Consider the following 22,961-nt stretch of genomic DNA (forward strand, 5'->3'; position numbering starts at 1 on the left):
TTGTCACAAGATGAAGAGAGTTACTGGGACTAGGATTTCGTCGAATTCATAACATAGGGTTCAATTTATTTATTCTCAACAATTAAAGCTCAATAAATAAAATTAACATGGACTCTGATTTTGCCAAGGTAGATTCTCAAAAGATTAGTTGTAAATCCTAAGCATGATGTATCAAAACATTTAAGCTAAGCATACTTCATCAAATTAAATGACAACCAATTAATTCAAATCATATTTTAATTAAAATTAATGCAAACGTCTTAAAAAGAATTAAATAATTTTCCCCCATGTATGACACTCGTCTTCCTCCATCGTCTCAGTGTTGGGGATTAGCTCATCACGTCGAAAACACACTTAAAATATTTATTCATGGCTCAAAAAGTGGTTTACAAATGATGAAAATGTGAGAAAATTATTAAAGAAGTGATTTTCTTTTCTCTCCCAAAAATTCCCCCAAATGTGCTCTCTATCTCTCTATTTATACAGACAAATACACATCACTCAAATATATTCTTCCGTAACTCCAAAATCTTCTTCTTTTTAATTAAAAATATCTTCAGGAATTTTTTCCTTCTCTTTATTCTATATATCATATATGTCTTTACTAAATCCATATCTTCTTTAATTCGCAGAATAAAATCCAAGATAAAATCTTCTAAGGATATCTTTCTTGTTTAATACAAGATAACTTCCTTTTTCTTCAAAACTTCATGTTTGTAAGGCAAGAAGATATTCTTATTTTAAAGATAATAAATCCTTTACCGTTGAAACCAAATTTCCCGCCAATTTTTCTTTTCAAATCAAGGAAGAAGATGGAGCCCCCTTAACCAGTAATGGGGTGCGATTAGCAGTTGGCTCCCTGGGGTGCCCTTATCAGTTAGGTGCCCTTATCCAAAACTGAGAGTCCGAGTAACATGTGTCCTCCGGGTGCCTATACCAACTTTTCGAGCCAAATTTTCCAAAAATACCTACAAAAACATAAAACACCATAATAAGTAGAAAATCGACTACCAACAATACTGAAAATTGAGGACATTTCGGTCACAAAAATGTGTCTATCATCTCTCCGGTTTTGTCGAAATTCTCCTCCATCAGCATTTTCTCTGTACTCAGCAATTGCAACTATGTCCCGGATCAAGATAAAATATTTTAGGGTTTTATACACATGCAACATGACTATATCAAGTTGAAAAGGCATTCAAATTATCCCTCGACAATAAACGCATGCAGGAGACAAATTAAGGTTCGCAATCGGTTTGAAGAGGAGTCTATACTTTCCGCTCTACTCAGGCGCAACTCGTACTTTAGTCATATAATTCGACAAACTGAGAAAAATGGGTAGATAATTCGACAACGCGCCCTTGATAAAAAATATCCGTCTATGTCTCTCATACCACGTGTTTCGAAATATGGTCCAAGAGATATCATCAAAAGACTTGAAGGAACTGCTGTTGAAAATCTCTGAATTCACGAGTTTAACTTCACGTGGATTTATCATCGGAAAAACAAACTCCAAATCATAATTTTACTCTATTAGATGAAAGGAAGGTGTTTTCTGTTCGGTAGTTGGGGTGAACCACTGAAATCGAACGTCAAACGAAGTTTCTACAATCTCCAGAGTGAAGATCGTGCAAGAAAGGACCTCCTACTACGAATTTTACTTAGGGTTTTCATCCACTCGCACACCAACAGAGTCGGCTAGGGTTTGCAAAAAATTAAGAACATGAGGGTATTCTTCCTTTACAAGATGCATACAGAAAAGGCCCAGAGGGAAAATATCAACCCTGAAGAACAGAGGCCCCTACGGAAAATCTCTTGCTTCATGTTCAACTGATTCACTTTGGCCTCTGCATCTCGAGCCAACTGCTTAGCATGTACCATCTCTTCATATACAATGTTTCATTCCAAATTAAGAAACTCTCTAAAATACGAGGACCTGAACTCACTCACCTCTACGGACCCTGTCAGAATCGAGCCACTCTCGAAACCACCTCATACTGAAAGCAGAGATTCTCACAGGTTGTCACCGAGTTCCCAGGTTTACAAGATCATCAGAAGCAAGACCGTTCGGAGTTATCATTCTCATGATATAATCCGTTGTCCGCCTCATCCTATTCTACCAAGGTCAAACTCATTCTCACCATGAAGAGTACTCTACAAACAAAGAGAAGATCAATAAGGTTGTAAAGTTTAAACTACATAAGTTAAAATCAAGGTAGCAACAACACATGACTATGGTTTAATTGAAATGAAGACCGGTCTTTTCCCCCTCTTCAAGCATTGTCTTCTCCTAATCCCTTCAAGCATATCCTCATGCCTAGAGTCCTATACTTATCAAGAAATACATATCACATCTCAATAGATACTCGTGGATTTGTTTGGGTTTACACTTTAACAAAGGATCAAGGGAAATATGTTTTCTTCACGACAAAGGATATTCAACAATATTCGATGGTTGTGCTCTGTCTCTTCGGGTTTCTTTTACGCGAGAATTACTGAAAGCTGGGGACTGATGGGTGGCTGAAGCATCATCAAGAGAAGATATTTATATTGTATTTCCAGCAAGTACATCTTGAGTCTTTACCACGTCACGAGTCTATAAAAACAAGATGGAATCAACCAAGGTATATTGAGATATGAAAGTAAAAAAAGCAAATTTAGGCTTGGCGACTGAATTTGCTTCACATGTGGGATTAGGGTTCACGGATACCAAAGCCACGTCTTATACTAATGTATGGGAAGTTAATTAAGTCATAATACCCCAGGAGGCATACTCAAGGCGTCACAACATGCAAAGGATCAAGGAATATGGGAATCCTCTTGCAATCAGGGTTTATGTACACTGCCATGACAAAGCGCGCTAACTGACAAAAATTTGTAAGGAATTTTGGGGTACTGTATTGAGAAAACATGTTTATCTATGTATCTTATACAGCATATACAAAAATCGCCTCAAATGGACAAGCGATATAGAATATGTGGTTCCAACATCGAAGTAAGCGCAATCTGAAACGCTTCTGAAATTCTATACGGGATTCCTGATGATAAACGTACGTGAATGGTTGACTGATCTAAACAACTCGTAATTGGGTCATTCTTTTTGAGTTGAATATATAATTATTTTATCTTTTCAAATTGGGGTTGGGAGCTCAAATCCGACGTCGTATGATGATTTTACAGCCATTATACGCAAGTCTCTCAAAACTGAAGTTTTATGAGTACCACCCAAACGAAGAGTCCTGATACAAATAAAATGTGTAAAATAAAATGGAACGACCTCCATATCTAGGTCACGCCCAAAATAGGTGTAAAAGAGTTTTACTTTCAAGCCTAGATCGAAAGGGAAGCCACCAAGAAAAGGAAAAGGAATTAGATCAAAAAGAGGAAATTAAGGCAATTTGGCTCAGATAAGAAAACCTAGGCTTTTCCTCCTTTAAAAAAGTTCCTCCAAACCGTGGAAAAGACCTTCCCCACTCGTGTAAAACAATTTCCAATGCCAATGGGACGCCATCCATTCCCTTATAATTTTTTAGAAGAGAAATTTGAAAAGAGAATTAGGGGTTTGACCAAAAAGCCATAATTTCAAGAGTTTTACAAAGAAAGGGATTTATCCAAAAAGAAAAGAGCCTAGTCCCTCACACGAGCAAGGATGATTCTATAGAGGATTTGGAATTCACATATTCTCTCTGATTTTTTTAGAAGAGAAAAGAAAAATTAAAAGAGAATTAGGGTTTGACGAAATAACCTTAATTCTGGAAAGATGGATGAAAATAAGATTTTTTTCTTCTTCTTATAACAGGGAGCCGAGCCTCTCCCCATTCTATTGGAATATTATCTACACCTATTTAAATACCTTTTAGCTCATTTCTCTTCAACAAAAACGAGCTCATAAGGGATTTTGACCAAAATACCCTTATATTGTAGTTTTCAGTATTTTCAAAGGAGAAAGCCTTAATGCAGCTAGATACCGACCAAGCTCTCATATACTCATTTCAAAGGCCTCATGCACGTGAATATTGAGTTCTCTAAGTGTCCGAAGAAGAACGGGATTGAAATGGAATCCAGAAAAAGCAGAATGTCAGAGAAAAATAAAGGGAGTTTAGCTAAAACAAGGATGTTGGAGTTCACAATTTTCAATAACAAGACCATACATGCGCCTCTCCCTCTCTCATACCGTTACCATGCCTAAGAGTCTCACTAAGTCTTTCATGTTAGAAAAATCATGCTCATATTAGTTTTTGACGAAAATACCCTTGAGTTTCAAAGATAGGTATTGTTTTCTCGAAAAAGAGTGTCTGATTTGTATAAGTGATTAAACAAGTTCTCGTCATACAAGTTGCTAAACCCACAAGATAGATTCGCACCTTCCAAGCCTCGTCAAACCTATCTAGAGTCTCTGAAGGAGTCAGACGCGAACAAGAGGGAAATTAGGGTTTATGTGCCGTACAAGCCTGAATTCATAATTTGTATGGGATAGGAACTCTGTAACTGCAAAGCAAGTGCCAATTTATTATCATAGGATTTTCCCCAACTTCACGGACAGCCAGGAAGCCGCTCAAATCCCTTCTCTTCACCAAATACTCGCTTGCACAAACTCAGAAGCTCAATGACGCACAAAGAGAAAATAAGGTTTTTTCCAACTAAACCCTAATTTGCAAATCCCATTCAACCAAGATGGAATTTTCCTCTGCAAGATTTTATTTCGATGACATTTTCCAATGCAAAAGGTCTAACAGTATTCCAAGTCCAGGGACAATTCCAAGCTCAGAGTGTACATAAGGAAGAAGTTAGGGTTTTGGTTAAAGAAACCCTAATTCGCAAGTCTAGTCTCTCAAAAACGGAAATTTACTGCATCAAGGATCAAGTGTCGCAATAGTAATGTCTCCTAATACAAAATTCCAGAAAGCTCCCAAGTCCAGAGTAAATTCGAAGTTCAGAATCGGAGCAAGCAAGGACTAAGCACCGGGGACTCCGCAAAAAAAGTTGTAAATTCGTGCCTGAACGCAACCGTATGTATACTGATGGTATTGTTACAGTGGTTGTAGTAGCAGAGTTCGTTAAGACTTGTGAAGATTGTGCTTTTAGATTTAAATGTTAAGATTTAAGAAAATAAAGCAAATTAAAGCTGACTATAATAGAGAGACCAGGGTTCAGGATTTCACCATTCACCAAAATTCATGTGATTTAATGTTAATTTTTATCATGCAATTCTAGAAAATATAACTCCAATCAAAATAAATTGTGATTCTAATCATTGCCTAAATTAGATTTTCAAAACATCAATTGTTAATCGCAAGCATGAAGTATCAAAAACCCTAAACTAAGCATACTGCATCAAGAGAAAACACAACTAATTAATAAAAATCATTTACTCAATTTTCATTTGGTGCAAATAATCATAAAAGAATTGCATAAATAAAAATAAATTTTACCATATAACTTTTGGAAGAATGGCTTCCTCCATCGCCCCAGAGGATATGTTTAGCTCTTCATCATTTTGGAAACACGCTCAAAGTATGATTTCATTGCTAAAAAAGTTTTTACAAAGGTGAAAAGGATAGAAATTGAATAAACCAGGAAAGTGCAACACTTTTCCGGTGTTGCAAGCCCGCTGTTACAGAGATCGATATAAAGAAAGTGTCGTTGTCACTGTAGCAAATAAGACTGTCTTTCTACTATAGCATGAACGACGGTTCTCGTGCGTCTTATGTTCTTCGTGTTCTTCACAGCAGCAGCAATAGGAAGGTATTCTCTGCAACTCGATTTTTATGATTCTGTGATGTTCGAAACTGCTCCCAATCCTCTCTATCCACTTCGTACTAATCCTCAGCCACTTATATAGCCTTTCAGCACCAAAATATCTCGTCATAACTTCATCAAAATCTCCATATCTCGGCTTGAAGAAAAAATATTCTTCGGATATTTTCTTCCCTGAATTAACTCTTCACGCGTCTTCCATTGATTCTCCGTATCTTCTGTTGGTTATACACATTAAAACACGATACCATTTCTTGGTTCAAACACGCGCACAACACGGAATTCACGGGAAAGGGTGAGATATTCTCGTGCATACTGTCTATCTTCAACCCAATCAATATAGCCCAATTTAATCCAAGAAAAAGCCCATACCACGCCTGTTAATGTCAGTCAAGTATTCCCGTGCAATTACAACTATTGAGTCTCACTGAATCGCCTCAAAAATCCAAACCAAAAATCTGCCAGCGACTGTGACTATTTTCCCGCCAATTTCAATTTTCAAAAGATGAAGAAGAAATGCCTTGAATCCATTCTGCGGGTGCCTTTAACACTGGGTGCTCTGGGGGTGCCCTTATCCAAATCAAGGGTGCCTTTAACACTTTTTCGAGCCAATTTTTCCAAAAAAATTTATTTCCAAAAATACCTAAAAACACAATAATAAGTACGAAATCGAGTACCAACAATACAGAAAATTGAGGGCAACTTAGACACAAAAATATGTCTATCATATACTCATCATAGAACAATCAAGGTTGTACTCTGACTAGCAGACTTAATATAGATGGTGAAATTTGGATAAGGGACAAAAGCATCATCTCAAGACCGTAGACAAAATTCAACTCTCACGAGAGATATTAAGCCCTTGGCCCTCAAGGCATTCTTAGCCACGATTTCTAGTATACGTCCCCGCGAGACACTGCTGGTCGTGATGCCGTGACTCCTAGCGCAAATCCTCAACGAGATAATGTTGTTCAAGTAGGTTTTGTAGAGCGTAAAACGTCCCCGACAGACTTATGAACCAGAACAACCACAATTCCAACATGTCTTCGTGAGACGCAGCTGATTGTGATGCCATGATTCCTAGTATACGTCCTCAACGAGATGTTGTTGGTCATGTAGGCTCTGTAGATGCGTAAAAACTTCCTCGGCAGACTTATGACCCAGAGCATAAATTTGCATATCTCCTGTAAGCACGACTCACCCTATTTGAGATCAAAGACTGATTCCTAGTAGATCATCGCGAGATACACTGGTCATGTCTGCTCTAGGCTCTGAATCGACTTACTGAGGTTCCTGGATAACTCCTAGGACATCCCCGCGAGATACGCTGGTTATTCTACTTCTGAGCCTTCTGAGCTCATCATATGAACACACAGTTGATTCCTCGCACATCTCTGCAAGATACGCTAGTTAAAGAAAAGTGATCCAAAGTCTCGCAGAGATATTAATCGAGCACACAAAGCCTTTTCTTTCTCTTCAGGCCGAGTCTCAGCTGACCGCAGAGAGATAGGGATCCGTTAAGAAAATCTTCGGAAAGATTTTGATCCGTCCGCAAAAATCTCTCTGCAAAAATCACAGAGAGATTTTTGAGCGTCCGCCAAAATCTCGGAGAGATTCAAATCTCTCTGCAAAAATCACAGAGAGTTTTTTGAGCTCTCCGCAAAAATCTCTCTACGAAAATCACAGAGATATTTTTGAATCATCCGCAAAAATCTCGGAGAGATTCAAATCTCTCTGCAAAAATCATGGAGAGATTTTTGAGCCGTCTGCAAAAATCTCGGAGGGATTCAAATCCCTTCACAAAATCTCGAAGAGATTCGAATCTCTCCTCAAAATCTCGGATAGATTCACATGATATGCACACGCCTTACCTAGTGATCAAACCTATTTCTCAGCTTCTCAAACACACTCACGACCAGTAAATTGAGCCTGAATTATACATATTTATCCAAAACATGGATAAGCTCTCTTGATCTCCGCATGCTCAACAAAGGGAACCACAAACAATAATACGGTCTTCACATGACATATGTGACCGACCATGAAGAAATGGAGATTAGCCTCAGCTCCTCTCACACTCTGCACATAATTCCCGAGGAATTCCATGCTTTTTCACATGACTCATCCTAGTCATTCTCACAAAACAGAGAATATCTCTCTTTCTTGCCCAACTCGGCTAAAGAGAATATTTCTCTCTCTCAATACATCATCACAAAGGCTGACTCAGCTTCACACATATGGGGGGATAACAATTAGGGTTTTAGTCTGGCGGTCTACGGCACGTGTGAGAAACATCCGGCTTATTTCTCACCGCAGAAGAGAGTAAAGGCGGTGGAATAATGAGATAAACTCAACCTAGTTTATCCATATTCCTGAAGAGACGGGAGAATTTTTCTGCACGGTACGGATAGCTATCCTTATCTTCACCGACTTAAGATTAGAGAATTCATATATAAATAGGTCATCTCTTTTCCAAGCTACGATGGTCTTTTTTCATAACCTCTCAGAGCAATAACTTGTTCTCTGATCTCTCTCTTCATCTGCTTCCCTCCCTAAGACCATCCCTGAATCTCTTCCCTGTGAATGAAGCAGCCTTTGAATGGCCACTGTGCGTGGTTTAGGCGAAGACTGTTCGTTCTCAACCTCCCACACTTTCAGAAACCCTAGAATATCACTTCTAACCTCTCTCAGATTTTAGGTAACTACACATACTTAAGTAGGTTACTTTCTAAAATCGGTTTGTTCATGAACTAAAACATTTATATAATAAGGAATGCAATCTTTTGCAAACCGTGGCTATGATGTTCATGAATTGATTCGAGTGAATCAAAATCGATTCTGCTTCAATTGTTTCTTGTATACTTCTATGAGATTTAAGCAATTGAACAACTCTCTAACTAGTTTTATTTGAGTCATTTGAACTAGTTATGGTTAAGATGAATATGGCTAAATACCACATGTATGATTCTTAATTACCTAACTTGATTTGTGATTGAAATTCTTAAGTATAACAGGTTAGAAACAACACTCAAAGCCATTGCCTGTTGGTTTTTATTGTCAAAGAAACTTTTTCATACACTTATGGTAACCATTCTTGGTGTAAATCCTTGTGGAAAAGGTTGTTCTTCCTTCTAAGAATATCAATTCTGTGTATACAAGTTTGTATCTTAGAAAAGATGATCACAATACTTGATCTTCATGATTACATATTGTGTATTATTACCATGAGATAGTTCTATTTTTTAGTAACACAATTTTATGAGAGACTTTCAATGATTGTCTTTAGCTCGTATATCCTTGTGGGATTTCTAAATTCTAATATATAAATCCTTCTCCCCGGAGAAAGGTCACTCTTGTTGATTCTTTCGGGAATGAATTTTTATGGGGGAGAGTTCTTAAATGAACTTGTGCTTAGTTGCTATATCTTTGAGGGGAGAAGCAGTTGTGGAACATGAAGGGGTTAACTTGTATCTTAATAAACTCCTTAATGAATAAAGAAAAGTTGATATGTTCTCTTTTAGTCATGAATAATCTCTTTGAGAATTTCATTATGATCCCATAATTTTTGTACCTTTGCCAATTTTTATTGACAAAAAGGGGGAGAATTATTTTGTAGTTAACACTACATATACATATGATTTACGGATCATTATGTAAGGGAGAGTGGTTTTCATTGTGAGATGAATTATTGACTAAGGGGGAGTGATACATATCACCGTAGTATTATTGTCAAAGTTGTGATGCAATTGAACTTTAATGTTGTGTAATAATACTATGATGGATCTTCAACAAGTACAGGATGAACACAAGCATAGTTGAAGAACCAAGGAAATCAAGCATGTCGGATTTTGGAGCTGTAATGCTTTTAACAAGTACAATCCACATGTAAAATGGTTTTGTCACTAAAATTGATAAAGGGGGAGATTGTTAGAGAATTTCTCGGTTGAACCACTAGCGTTGGTATGTCAAGTTAGTTATCAATTTTAGTTGCCAAAATGCATTCTTGATTTAGTATACTACTAAAGATAGTTTAGGACTAGATTAAGTCTAAGAAGTAGAATCGAAGCTATCCTTGAAGGATGAAGTTTGAAGACTACAAGAATACATCAACAAGTAATTCATCAACAAAGTTGTGTGGTAATTGATTTCATTTGGATTCTTGTTCAGTTCTATCTATCTAATCTATCCAAACAAATGCTCACTCTATGGAACAATTCCTATGACGGTAAATGTACATTTATGTATATACACTCGAGGTTATTTGATCCGCCACTTTTGTGACGATAACCTTTATCCCTGGAAAAGTTCTCATGTTATAGTGAATGAGATTACGAATTCAACGAGCCAAGAATCACTCAATTCCGAGTTATAACGATGAAGTTATGAGTGATTTATTAAAGTAACAATTATAAGTGTTGCTGTAATTGTTACAATTCGTTAGTTAGAAACAATCCATGAACTGTTTGTAACGGTTCACGGACTTGAGTCCAATTACGTGACTAGAGGCCATTTTTGGTCATGTTTTTGATGTTTCCTTTTCTAGGCAAGATAGCTATTACTCCAAACATATTTGATTACCATATTAAAGTGTTTGTGATTCCTTCCTAAATTAAAATGTGATTTATTCACATAAATACAATAATTGCTAATAATTATTTATTTAATTATTTTGGCAAGTGTTGTAACTTAGGAAAGACTCCCAAAATTAGGAGAGTCTTGAAAAAGGAAAATAGCTTTGCGTAGCTTTCAAATTACCTTTCACTATAAATAAAGGGTTCGTGAGTGCTACACGTTTTCATCCTCTTTGGAAAATTTGTGTAAGCTTCATAAGGTTGTTTTCCATGTCTTTTGTTCTTCGTGGACAAGAGTGAGATAAAAGTCTTTGTATTGGGGATCACAAAGACGAGTTAGATTCAATCTTCGTGATTGATTATACAACTTGTAATCTAGGTTTTTCACCTCTTGTCTATTCTAAGGTTTTCTCTTCTGATATAAAACCATTCAAGAGTTGTTGATCATAAACCCTAGGTTTTGGTAGATTTTAGTTTCCGATCGTATACCAATAATTGTTAGTCGAAATCGGAAGCTCGAAGGAAAACTTCGATTAAGGTATCTCGTAAAAATCCTTAAGAATTTTTAAACAAGATATCTCTAGATTTATTCTAGTTTTTATTGTTGTAGAATTATTAGGGGTTTCTTAACTTGGAAATTGATCTTTGGAATCTCCCAAGTTCACTTACGAAAATCAGGTTCACAGACTCCTTGTGTGTACGCATACTGATTGTCAGTTAAAACCCTAATCTACAAGTTTGTTTCGGTATCTCTACTTTTATCGGGTAGTTGTTCGAAACAAACACAAGATTTCCAAAACCTTGATTTACATCTAAAGGGAAATGAAATCGGTGTTTTGTGAAAACAAAAAATCAAAAAATATCAACCGTGTTGTTGTATCTTTTGAAGATAACTTTGTTCTGCCGGAAGATTTTCTGGAATAACTTCTAAAGAGAATTTGTGTTCTGCTAGAACTTATACGAGAAGAATTACTAAAGAGAATCGGTGTTCTGCTAGGAGTTCTATAAGTGCTTGAATACAGCTGAAGCAGGTATTATATCTAGTCCGAATAGGTAGTAGGAAATTGGTATAACAGCTTATAACCAGTGTGTGTTTATTCTGGACTAGGTCCCGGGGTTTTTCTGCATTTGCGGTTTCCTCGTTAACAAAATTTCTGGTATCTATGTTATTTCTTTTCCGCATTATATTTTTTATCTTTATAATTGAAATATCACAGGTTATGCGTAAGTTCAATCAATTGGGAATCCAACCTTTGGTTGTGGATTAAATTGATTGACACTTGGATATTGGTTTTTGATACCGTCCAAGTTATTTCTTATATTCAATCGGGCTCGCAAATTCCTATTTGCTTGATTGCAGATTGAATTGGGAAATATAGATATAACCCTTTGATATACTTTTCTTAAGATTGAGTCTGAATGTCTAGTTGATTCTCTTGAAAGTATATTGGAGTTAGTCCATACAGATTTCCAATCGAATTATTTGGTGTGGTTGTTATACCCCCGCTTTTTCAAGGTGCAATCAAAGTTTCAACAACCGTTAGTCAATCAAATCAAACGAAAACTAATAACACTGCAATAATCTAATTTCACACCAACGGTACTCGTAGAGATTCTTGATCCCACAGAAGTCTTTAGACGAGTGGTCTTAAGAGATTTCACCTAATTAGGATACTTTCCTCTCCGATTAGACGGCTCCACCAGAAACAACAAGAATGAAGTTTACCTGTCTCTTAGGATGGTTTGCTAGAAATGAAAACTTAGGTATTTATAGACCAAGGAATTTCCAAAACCGAAAATATTCTCAAGATATGCAATGAATGCCAAAATAGGTTTTCTTAATTCCAATAAATGCTTGTCCAAAATTTCCGAAATCTCTCAATAGAAAATCTCCAATTAGTAAATGCACATTACTAATTTTTATTCTCTAGAGATACGCATTTAATTGCTGGTAATTAAAGCATATAAAACCAAAAACCTTAATTAAAAGATTCTCAATTTATTTCAGCACAAGGATCTTTTTGAGTACTAAGAAGTATCTTTGAACAATAAATGATAAGAGTTATTGTACGTGTTAAAAGTATGTTGACATCTCTTCACTTTAAATCCATATTCATATTTACATGGATTTAAAATTATTGGAAACGGTTATACCACACTTCCAAACAAGTTTAGAATTGGTTCACCTGTATTCCAAGATAACTATGTGATTGATCAAATATAAAATCACATACATGGGTTCATCAGTTCTACTAATCACTAGGATCAGTTACACCTCAATATGGAAATACTTGTGATCGGTCACACACGTTATCAAGACCCGTTACATCAGTTACCAGGACCGGTTACCATATTCCCATGGTATTGTCTGTGATCGGTCACACCATTTACCAGAATCAGTTACACCAGTTACCAGGACCGGTTACCAATTACAAGGATCGATTACACAATACTCTGTGATCGATTACTAGGATCGGTCACACCAATTACTAGGATCGGTCACACCAATTACAAATATCTATCATATCATCTCATGGTGATTACTTAGGATCGGTTTCACCAATTAATAAAATCTAGTCATACCAAATCATAAGTCAGGAATTGTAATTAGTTATACCAAGATATATACATTTTACGATCGGGTCTACCATCTCACACATATTGGTAATCCAAAGATTTGCACAGAATAGCCATACCAATAAGCCTAACGATTTCCCTTTCGATTCATAAAACAAGTTCATGAATGTACTTCCTTTAAACGAATGTAAAACATTGTTTCTTATGTTGAAATCTTCACCATAACCCATTCACATAATCATAACAGTATATACAAGATTATGTCGATGTCATATCTACGAAGTTCAAAAGATAAGCGTTATACTTCATAGTCTAATTCCATAATACTATGATCATACAAATATGACCATGTGACATTACTAGAGTATTATACAACATATACAGTATATACAGCTTCGCAGTTATGTTTTCAATATAGCACGACTTGAAAGATAAGTTAGGAGTGAAATAGTTCAAGCCAATGTTACTAACCTCAAGTGGAAGGATGATGTCGTCGTTGTAGTTCGTTATTTCTTCACATTCTTCAGGTCTTCATAGTAATACTTGTATGGATCAACATTCATACACTTTCTAGTCTAACCTAAAAGAAGTTGACTCTAGTATATAATCGAGCGAATTTAGATGAGTTTTGACACATTAAAATATGACATACCAATGCTTGGTGAGTTCAACCGAGCTATGCTCTAACAATCTCCCCCTTCTGTCAATTTTAGTGACAAAACTCTTATTACATATGGATAAACAAATTACATAAGAATTCATTTTGCATACGCTTGATTCCAAGTTTCAACAGCACAATAACCTGCATATATTCAACCAATAAATGTCGTTATTGACATTAGAATATCAAAAGCTTTTACTCCCCCTAAAGGTAAGCTAGGTAAATATTCAATCTGAACATCTTTTTTATTCCCCTTTTTATAGTCAGAATACTACAACATCAATATATGTTTCTCCCCCTTAGTCAATGCTTTACTCTTTCGTTAGATATAACGTTTAAGCACAATCGTATTTTCGTTAGTGATTGCAAATCACTTGTTTACTACATATATTTCTCCCCAGTTTTGTCACAAAATGACAAAGGTTCGAGAAAATAAAGCACAAACCGAAAGGATTTTACCAATCTAAAAAGACTTGTAAATAACCTATAAGAGTTAAGCATGAAGGTTTCGCATACCACTTTAGATAACCAATATTAAAACCGAAAGTACATGTAATTTAGTTTTAATATGTTATCAAGGAAACAATTACCCGAAACAGTTTTCCTTAATAGTTTAACAAATCGACTAAGAAACTTAATTCCTTTATTAAACCGGTTGCGTATGTACAACCGCTTGTTTCGATAAGACCAAATAAAGATCAGAAGTAACTTTATTTCTCTCATCAGACTCTAATTATTCAGACAATAACTTAGACCTTTCTCTTTAGACAAGACAAACACTAGGTTAGTTAACTAGTTTTTCTTGTCAAGGCATTAGATTAGACTTGAATAACCGAATCCTCCAATTTGATAAGTCTAACTAAGATCAGAATTAACTTAGTTTCTCTTATCCGAAATCGATTTGGACTAAAAAATGGTCCTGTATTTCGTTAAGCCATAAACAATATATACAAACCAAAATAAATGACTTGCACAATTATTTTCTTAACCATAAATGATTGAAAAAAACATAAACATTATAGCACCACAATTGCACCAAATTTCGTTAAGCAAAAACACTTGATACCCAACAATAAAGAAGATACCAAACAATAAGCCAAATAAATTGACACAGTTTTTCTTAACCGGAAACAATTGAATCATACACACATACACATCCATACACAATAATGGAACATATCTATTGTACCGAAATTTTGTTAAGAAAAAGCAAAATATATGCAATATAAACAGGCTTTTCTTAAACAGGAAAACAATTAACTAACAATTTCGGTACCTCAAATTCCGCAGCCTCTTCTCCCCATAAAGATATATCATTAAGCGTAAGTTCAAATAAGAACTCTCCCCCAGATGTTGTCATCCTCTCGCAACAACAAAGGCAACCTTTACCATAGAAAGGTTGAGACGGTTTTAACTAATGCGTGCCAATAGAAAATTTGAAAACCCGAAACACATATATTATACTAAACACAACTCATGTAAACATAAATTGATTCAGTATATTGTGACTTTTCACATATGAGTTTCAATCGGAACACCTTATGATCCTTTGAGTTATCTCTGTTTTCTGAGATATCTCTTTATTTAGCTTATTTGCTTACTCGTCTCTATATTACAGACATGACTTTGTTTTCTTAGAATCTGCTCTTATGAAGTATATTTACTTACTTAGTACATGATCTTCTAAGTAGATCTTATTTTGAACGTATCTTTTATTTACTCAGCAATATCAGTTCAACTGAGGTATCCATACTACTTAGTATTGAATTCTCTGAGTTGTTCATATTACGTAGGTTACCATAAAATTAGTAATCCAACAAGTTTGCGTCAAAATGCTGGTGTTATTTGGAATGTCCTAACCGTCGAGAACAAGTGTGGCCTGCAAACCAGCAAAAAAGGTAGCAGTTGAAGAAGCTTGGTTGCGGTTAGGATAACTGATGGTAGTGGTGATGCATAAGAATGTACGTGGTCATTCTTGAAGAAATATTCATGAAATCTAAGGAAACATGATAGCCTCATTTTGAATGAGTAATAAACTAAATGTCAATGATATTGTGCTTCGTTATGGGAGTCACATAAGAACGTTGATAGTTGGAAGAATGCATGTGGCATAGTAAATTGTTACATTGGGGGAAAATATGTGTTGTCTCGCTTATTTGTTTGTTGCTTAGAAACGAAGATGAAGTCAGTATTGCAAGACTTGTTAGGTATTACAAGTAACAATCAGTTGGCGCGAGTATTTGCTCAAGTTTGAGTATACTTTCAGTTTGGGTCGTGTGGACCTTGGTGTTGAGAATCGTCTCTCTATGTAAGGTAGTAGTGAATGAGGGTATTTGAGATGAGATTTATTGTCTCTTTAGTTCAAAGTAAAGCTAGTTCGCATGGAAGATGCTACATTAAGTCAAAATATCCAATAGAAGAGTTGGAAGTGAAAGAAGCAAATAGAGTTGGTGGCATAGACGAGTTTGCTGTTGAGAGTTATGTGGAAAGGCGATGCTATTTGGCAGCGATAGCATGGAGTAACGTAGTAAGAATGAAGATGTAAGTCCATCAAGTATATGAGTTAAGAGTAACTCATAGTTAGGAAGAACATGATGTTATTTTTACGCTACATTAAAGCATGGCAGTTTGAAAGAGAAAGTGAGGTTTTGCTAGTTTCAAAGGCGCGTGAAGAGGATACCTTGTCCAAAGTGACGGTGGGATGTCCCGGGTAGTCCTAAGTCATAACTATACCAAAGTCATGAATTTCAATCATGGTGTTGCTACAGTGAAAGCAAAGAACAACAAGGTGATGGTTCTTTGGCATACAAATGATGCAATTCCAAGAAGGTGAAGTTTGCAATATGATTTGGAGGCCAAATCTAGTAAAAGGGCTGATGCTTGCAAAGTACAACAAAAGCTATAGATTGTGGCGCATACCAAGAGTGGTATGAAATCATAGAGTGTATACCTTAAGGCATGGCATGATTTGGAGTAGGCGCATGTAAAGACACTCAAGCTTGTCAACGGTATTAGACTAGTCAAGAGATGTCTTAGCCGCTAATTACTCGATAGTCTAGCACGAACGTTAATTAATAGAAATTAATCTAACAACAATTTGGTTATGAAATTAGCATCGTTAGATAGAACTCGTGAAGTTATGCGAGATGGAATACTTGAACGTGTCATTCGGACATTGGACGAAAAAGATATTATCAGATGAGTATGAAGGGTAAAAGAGTCATTTTTCCAATTAACCGACCTGACTCCCCTTAACGCTTGGGTGGATGCATTTATTATGGGATGCTTTCCTTATTACCAAGACGTGTCGAGAGAAGACTTTCAGTTTCACTCTCTCTCTTCTTCTTTCCTCTTCTTTTTTGCTTCTTCTCTTTCTCTTCTCTTTTCTTTTCTTCTTCTGTTCTTCGCCTCTGGCGATTCTATCAGTTTATGAGGATGTGAGGTCACGAGAAATAGACAAGTTATCATGAACTGAGTGAGGTGGTGATGATGTTGGAATTTATTTTGTTTCAGAAGAGGAATTGGATAATAAGATTTGGAGATTAGGATTTCTGCGAGATGAAGTTATGAAAGAGTTGATTAATTAAAAGAGGATTTGCATAGTTGGTGATGAAGAACAAAGGAGGTTGGTATTTAATTGTAATTCTGAAGTTTATTCAGCGTTGAGTTGAAGAGTTAGGGTTTCGTTAAAATTCAGGGAAACTATTGAAAGGTGAAATCGATGTTCTAAGAGGTTGATTCGAGTTGGGTAATGAGTGAATTGAGGATTTGGAGTGATATTACAGATGAAGCTAAGTTTTAGAGGATGAAATCCAATGATGGTGATTTAATTTAGGGTTCTTAATAGAATAGAGTTTTGAGGTTCATGGGTTTTGAATGTTGATGGAAGAGATGATATTAATGGTGCGTAATTAGACGGAGAAGAAGACTTTTGTGTTTGTTTTTGAGGTAATATCTTCTTACTTGATTTAAGGATGTTATATTTGTTGAAGCATGGATGTAATTGATGTTTGTGAAATTTGGATATTGAACAGTGATTTGAGTATGGAAATGGGAGTAAACTGGTGGTTGTGTGATTGTGGTGGAAGTGATAACATTCCATACAACTGGTGGTGTTGGTTGAAGATATGAACTGCTGGTGGAGTTGAAATAGAAGATGTTATGTATGTATGACCATGGGAATGATTACAGGTGAAAGAGAATGTGTTTGGAGTTGGAGTTGGGTATGGTGGTGTTATTATTGCTGCTGTGGGTTAAGGAATGCAGGGAAGCAGTTGGAAGTATGTTAATAGAGGCTGTGTGAAAATGAATGTTAAGAATTTGGATATGATAATGATATTAAGTTAACTAGTGATTAGAGTATATAAATGGAGGTGGAGATGAATGAATTAATGGTAATAGTAAATTGAGAATGAATGTATAGATTTCGAGTTGCTGCTGCTGTTTTTGTTTGTTAGAATTTAGTTGTTGCTGCTAAGAAAACTGAATTGAGGTTGATGTGGATATGGTTTTGGAAGTGAACTAGTGGTGTTGTTTATGAAGATGAATGTTGGGTTTTTACTGAAAAGAATGCTTCATGAGGGATGATCTGATGTGGTGAATTGGTTTCGTAGTTGGTGGTGTTTATGCTGAGAGGAGAGGTTGTAACTTAAGTTGGTATGGTTGTATTATTGAAGTTACAGCTGCAGTTCAAACTATATACAGTGGTGCAAGTTTTTTTATTTGGATGATGAGTGAACTGGTGTAAGAAGAATGAGTTAATAGAGTTGTAGATAGTGTTCCAGTGAAAGCTTGGGACTGCTTTTGCAGGTAAAGCTTAAATTCCAGTTGTATATTGAATTCTTGAATTCTGTTAGAGTGAATATTTATGTAATGATCATTTTGGATAGAATCTGAGTTAGTGAAACTGTATGAACTCCTGCTCTTGAGATTTAGGCTTGCTAGTGATCCTAGTCTGATGTCTGACTGAGTTAGTTTAGCCGACTTGGTGCTGAATCGGTGTTGACTCACCGAGTTACCTTGTCCTGACCTGAGTAGACCTAGTTGAGCGATTTAGACTATAGACTTTGACTATTTGACCCTGGACTTTGACCCGACCTTGGACGTTGACTGTTAGTTGACCATTGACCGTCACTTTGACCGTTAGTGACCGTTAGTTGACCCAGAAGGACCAGGCCTAGTTTAAGGAGATGGTTTGTTGGGCTTGGGCTTGTAGTTAGTTTCTACTTTGATGTATTGGACCCTTATGGTCTGATTTAGACTTTGGTTCCTTCTACAAAGTTGTGGATAGTCACAAGACTTGTCTAATGGACTATAGAACCAATCTAATTGAATTAGTAAACCTTAGCTACGCGAAAGATAGAGAATGAAAAGGTGTAAAGTCATAAATGAGCTTAGAATCATTAGATAGACTTGTATGATTCTTGTGTGATCCTTTTGGCTAGATTCTTAGACTTCTTGTGTGATTAACAATTAGTCTATATTAACAACGATCGATTCAAAGGATGAACCGGTGGATCGTGGATCTCGAGGTAGGCGTGTCTTTTCATCAAAAGAGGTGGGAATACATTTGACTCTTTTGTAACCATTATTGTTGCTTTTACAAAAGTTTATGCTTAACAAACTCATGCATTGTCTGTCCATGCATTCCATGCTTTCTTTAAATTGTATTATGATAATTCTGTTGATTCTGTGAATCTTTCCACGATTTGGAAAGGACTTGTAAGGTTTTGTTTGTCATTATGAATTGTTATGGGAAATGAGAATTTCCACTTGTGGTATATAGGATGCGCTCCTTCACAATTATATCTACATGAATTCTGTTTTTATGCTTAGAGTGGGTCATCATGGTCTTGGTGATATCAATAGCTAATGAGTGTGGTTAGCACGAATATTATACATTGTTTGAAGAAGGAGTTTGTCCATATACATGTTTGTTACTTGGTCACTTTTTAATGTTTGGGAAAACATTATAGTTTTCCAAATCTTTCCATGATTACTTGAAAGTTAAATGTTATTCTTACTGGGCACCCCTTTTAGGGATGATGTGCTCACCCATTCCCATTTTCAGTTTCAGAGACAGATCAGAGTTGCGCAGCGGAAGCTTAGAGGAGTTGATTACGTTATTTAGATTGCTTCCGCTATGTTTTTTTTGTGTTTATATTTTATTTGTAAATCAACTCACTATTGTATATGTATCAACTGAGAGGAATTCTTGTTTTTATTTCAGAGCGGGGCTAGTTTGGGGTTAAGTTTTATAACAGATTTTCCTAATTGAATGTTTAAGTAAATGATTTAAATGGTTAGTGCCTCTTTTTTTTTAGTTAATCACTTGGATTAGTCGGCTGCTAGTTTTGGGGGCGCTACAGCGCATATGATTGAAGAATGAGGCAAAGTCTTGTATAAGTCATGTTATGTTGCATGGTGCAACTAAAGTCGGAAAGTGAATACATAAGACTATGGAAATGATCATTGTGATCAGTTGGTTTCGTACACTTGGGAGCAAATGATTCAAGTGAAATTCAAGCCGAATTCAGGGAATTGGCAAGAAGAAATTCCAGTTTTCATTTGAGTATTGTGAAAAGACGAGGGTAACCAAATATACCTCAATCTAAAACTTTTCCACTTATAAGTCCTTTCTCCGTAAGTGATTGTCTATGGACTGAGTGGAGACAATACAACTAATCGGTTCACAGTTCGTGTGATCGTCTATGGATACGAGATCGAGATAATACGACAACAAGATAACATGTGTGATTGACTATGGATACAAGATCGAGACAATACAACAACGAAGTATGTTTGCTTAATAATAGGTTCGGACTTAACCAAACACAATAGGATTGCTATCAAGTAAATAGGAATTAACGTTTGTGTATTTTACTTCTAATTATAATAAAAACAATTATAATTGCGGAAATAGAAAAGTAAAAGACACATAAAGATTTTGTTAACGGGGAAACCGCAAATGCAGAAAAACCCCGGGACCTTGTCCAAAATTGAATACTCTCAGGATTAAGCCGCCATACAAAATCTAAACCAACTTCGTATAGTTGAGACCAAGCAACTAAACCTATAGTTCACCTAGTTTTGTTTGTATCCCTGTGCCTCCAACTTGCAATAAGTCACGCACTTGGAACAGTTCCTTTGGTTCGTATTCCAAACAGTAAAGGAACAATAAATCTGTTCGGTAACAACTCTTTTCAAACAAGTGATATGAGTTTTACAAAAGTCTCTTCCGTTTATCCCAATAAACTCCTTTGTCAGGTTCTTAGATCTATCCAATAACAACTACCAAAGTAATTGTCAAGACTTTGCAATCAATACTTCGAATCACAAAGAAACGTATTGATGTTGATCTACTCAACTAATCAATTAAATCTATCACAAAGATAAACCGATTATAGTTGGATCCCCAGCCGATCAAGTTTTGTTCACACCAAGGATTATGAACCCAAATCAGAAATCTTCTTCGTATTCAAATCTTCTTAGATCTTTAATAAACACCTGCACACAATCAACTTGAATCTCTTGTGATCAATCACACACAGAACGGAGTCTGTTAACAATGGATTATCATAAGACATCTTTAGATCTACAAACATTCTAAAGATCCCCGTCGAAACTTCGATCCAGTTTGAGTGAATCTTATATCAGAAGAGAAGATTCTCACGCATAAACAAACTAGGTGCAATCAAATTTCAACAACCGCTAGTCAATCAAATCAATCGAAAACTAATAATAAACTACATTTATCTACTTTCCCACCAACGGTACTCGCAGAGCTTCCCAATCCCAAATAAGTCTTTAAAACGAGAGGCCGTAAGAGATTTCGCCTAATTAGGTTACTTTCCTCTCCGAATAGACGGCTCCACCAGTAACAACACAACTAGGTAGTTTTGCTGGCTCTGAGGATTAGTTTGCTCGAAATGCAAACTTCAATATTTATAGACCAAGGAAGTTTGGACACCAAGGAATTTCCAAAACCGAATATTCTCAAAGATATGCAATAAGAGCAAAAACGGTTTTTATAATTCCTGTAAATGCTCTGTCCAAATATTGACCGAAATATCAGTAGAAAATATCCAACTAGTAAATGCACATTACTAATTTCTATTTTCTAAAGATATGCATTTTAATTTCCGGAAATTAAAAGCATATAAGACTAAAAACCTTAATTAAAAGATTCTCAATTTATTTCGATCCGAGATTCTCCTTTAGCTATTAAGGAATATCTTTGAACAATAAAAGGTAAGAATTACTGCACGTGTTCAAAGTATGTCGACATCTTTACTTTGTAAATCCTTTTTCATATTTACAATCTTGGAACCAATTTTCCACACTTCCAAACAAGTTTAGAATTGGTTCATCTGACTTCCAAGAACTTTGTGATTGATTATCCTATCAAATCACAAATCATGGGTTTCACGATTCTACCAAAACAAGTTCCAATTCTAACTCCATGTGGGTACTAGAATCAGTCTCGCTAGTTACCAAAACTTGGTTGACTAGGTACTAGGATCAGTTCCCACATATATATGGTATCCAACTTGCATTTGGTGCACATGTTCATAGGATCGGTTCCCCAATAACTAAAAACTTGTTGCACCTCTTACAAGGATCGATTCCCCTTTTGTTATCGGTCGCACCTCTTACTAGGATCGGTTCCCCAATGTCTAGAGTTGGTCATACCAATTACAACAAATCGATCATACCATCTCAGGTGATTACTTAAGATCGGTTTCACTAATAAAAGTCATACCAATACAAAAGTCAGGCCTTGTGATTAGTTTTACCGAGATACATAAACAAGTTATGAGCAGTTATACTAAACACACATATTGGTAATCCAAATATTTGCAATGAATAACAATACCAATAAGCCTAGTGATTTCCCTTTCGATTCACAAAACAATTTCATGAATTTACTTCCTTTAAACGAATGTAAAACATTGTTTCCTAAGACGAAATCTTCACCCATACCCATACATAATCACAATAGCGTTCATACGATTATGTCGATGTCTTATATACGAAGTTCAAAAGAGAGACGTTATTCTTCGTATTGTAATTCCTTAATACTATGTCTAACTAGAGTATAATCATTCACAGCTTCGCAGTTATGTTTTCAATATGCACGACTTGAAAGATACGTTAGGAATGAAACAGTTCAAGTGGAAGGATGATGTCTTCGTTGTAGCTCTTTAGTTCTTCACATTCTTCAAGTCTTCACGTAATTCTTGTAAGTATAATATCCTAGTAACTTTCTAGCTAACCTATACGAAGTTGACTCTAGTAAATAATCAAGCGACTCTTTAAATGAGTTTTGATTCACTAAAATATGACAACCAAACTTGACATACCAACGCTTGGTGGGTTCAACCGAGCTATCCTAT

General features: G+C 35.9%; 1 long non-coding RNA gene across 1 annotated transcript; it reads left to right on the forward strand.

Annotated features, from left to right (window-relative positions):
• The first annotated feature begins 16,907 nt into the window (after nt 1-16,907).
• On the forward strand, nt 16,908-19,789 carry LOC113298710. The gene is made up of 2 exons (XR_003334353.1): nt 16,908-18,375; nt 19,637-19,789. It is a non-coding gene; the product is annotated as an uncharacterized LOC113298710 (long non-coding RNA).
• Nucleotides 19,790-22,961: the final 3,172 nt, after the last annotated feature.

Source organism: Papaver somniferum, chromosome 7 (assembly GCF_003573695.1).
Source record: "Papaver somniferum cultivar HN1 chromosome 7, ASM357369v1, whole genome shotgun sequence".
Classification (NCBI taxonomy): domain Eukaryota; kingdom Viridiplantae; phylum Streptophyta; class Magnoliopsida; order Ranunculales; family Papaveraceae; genus Papaver; species Papaver somniferum.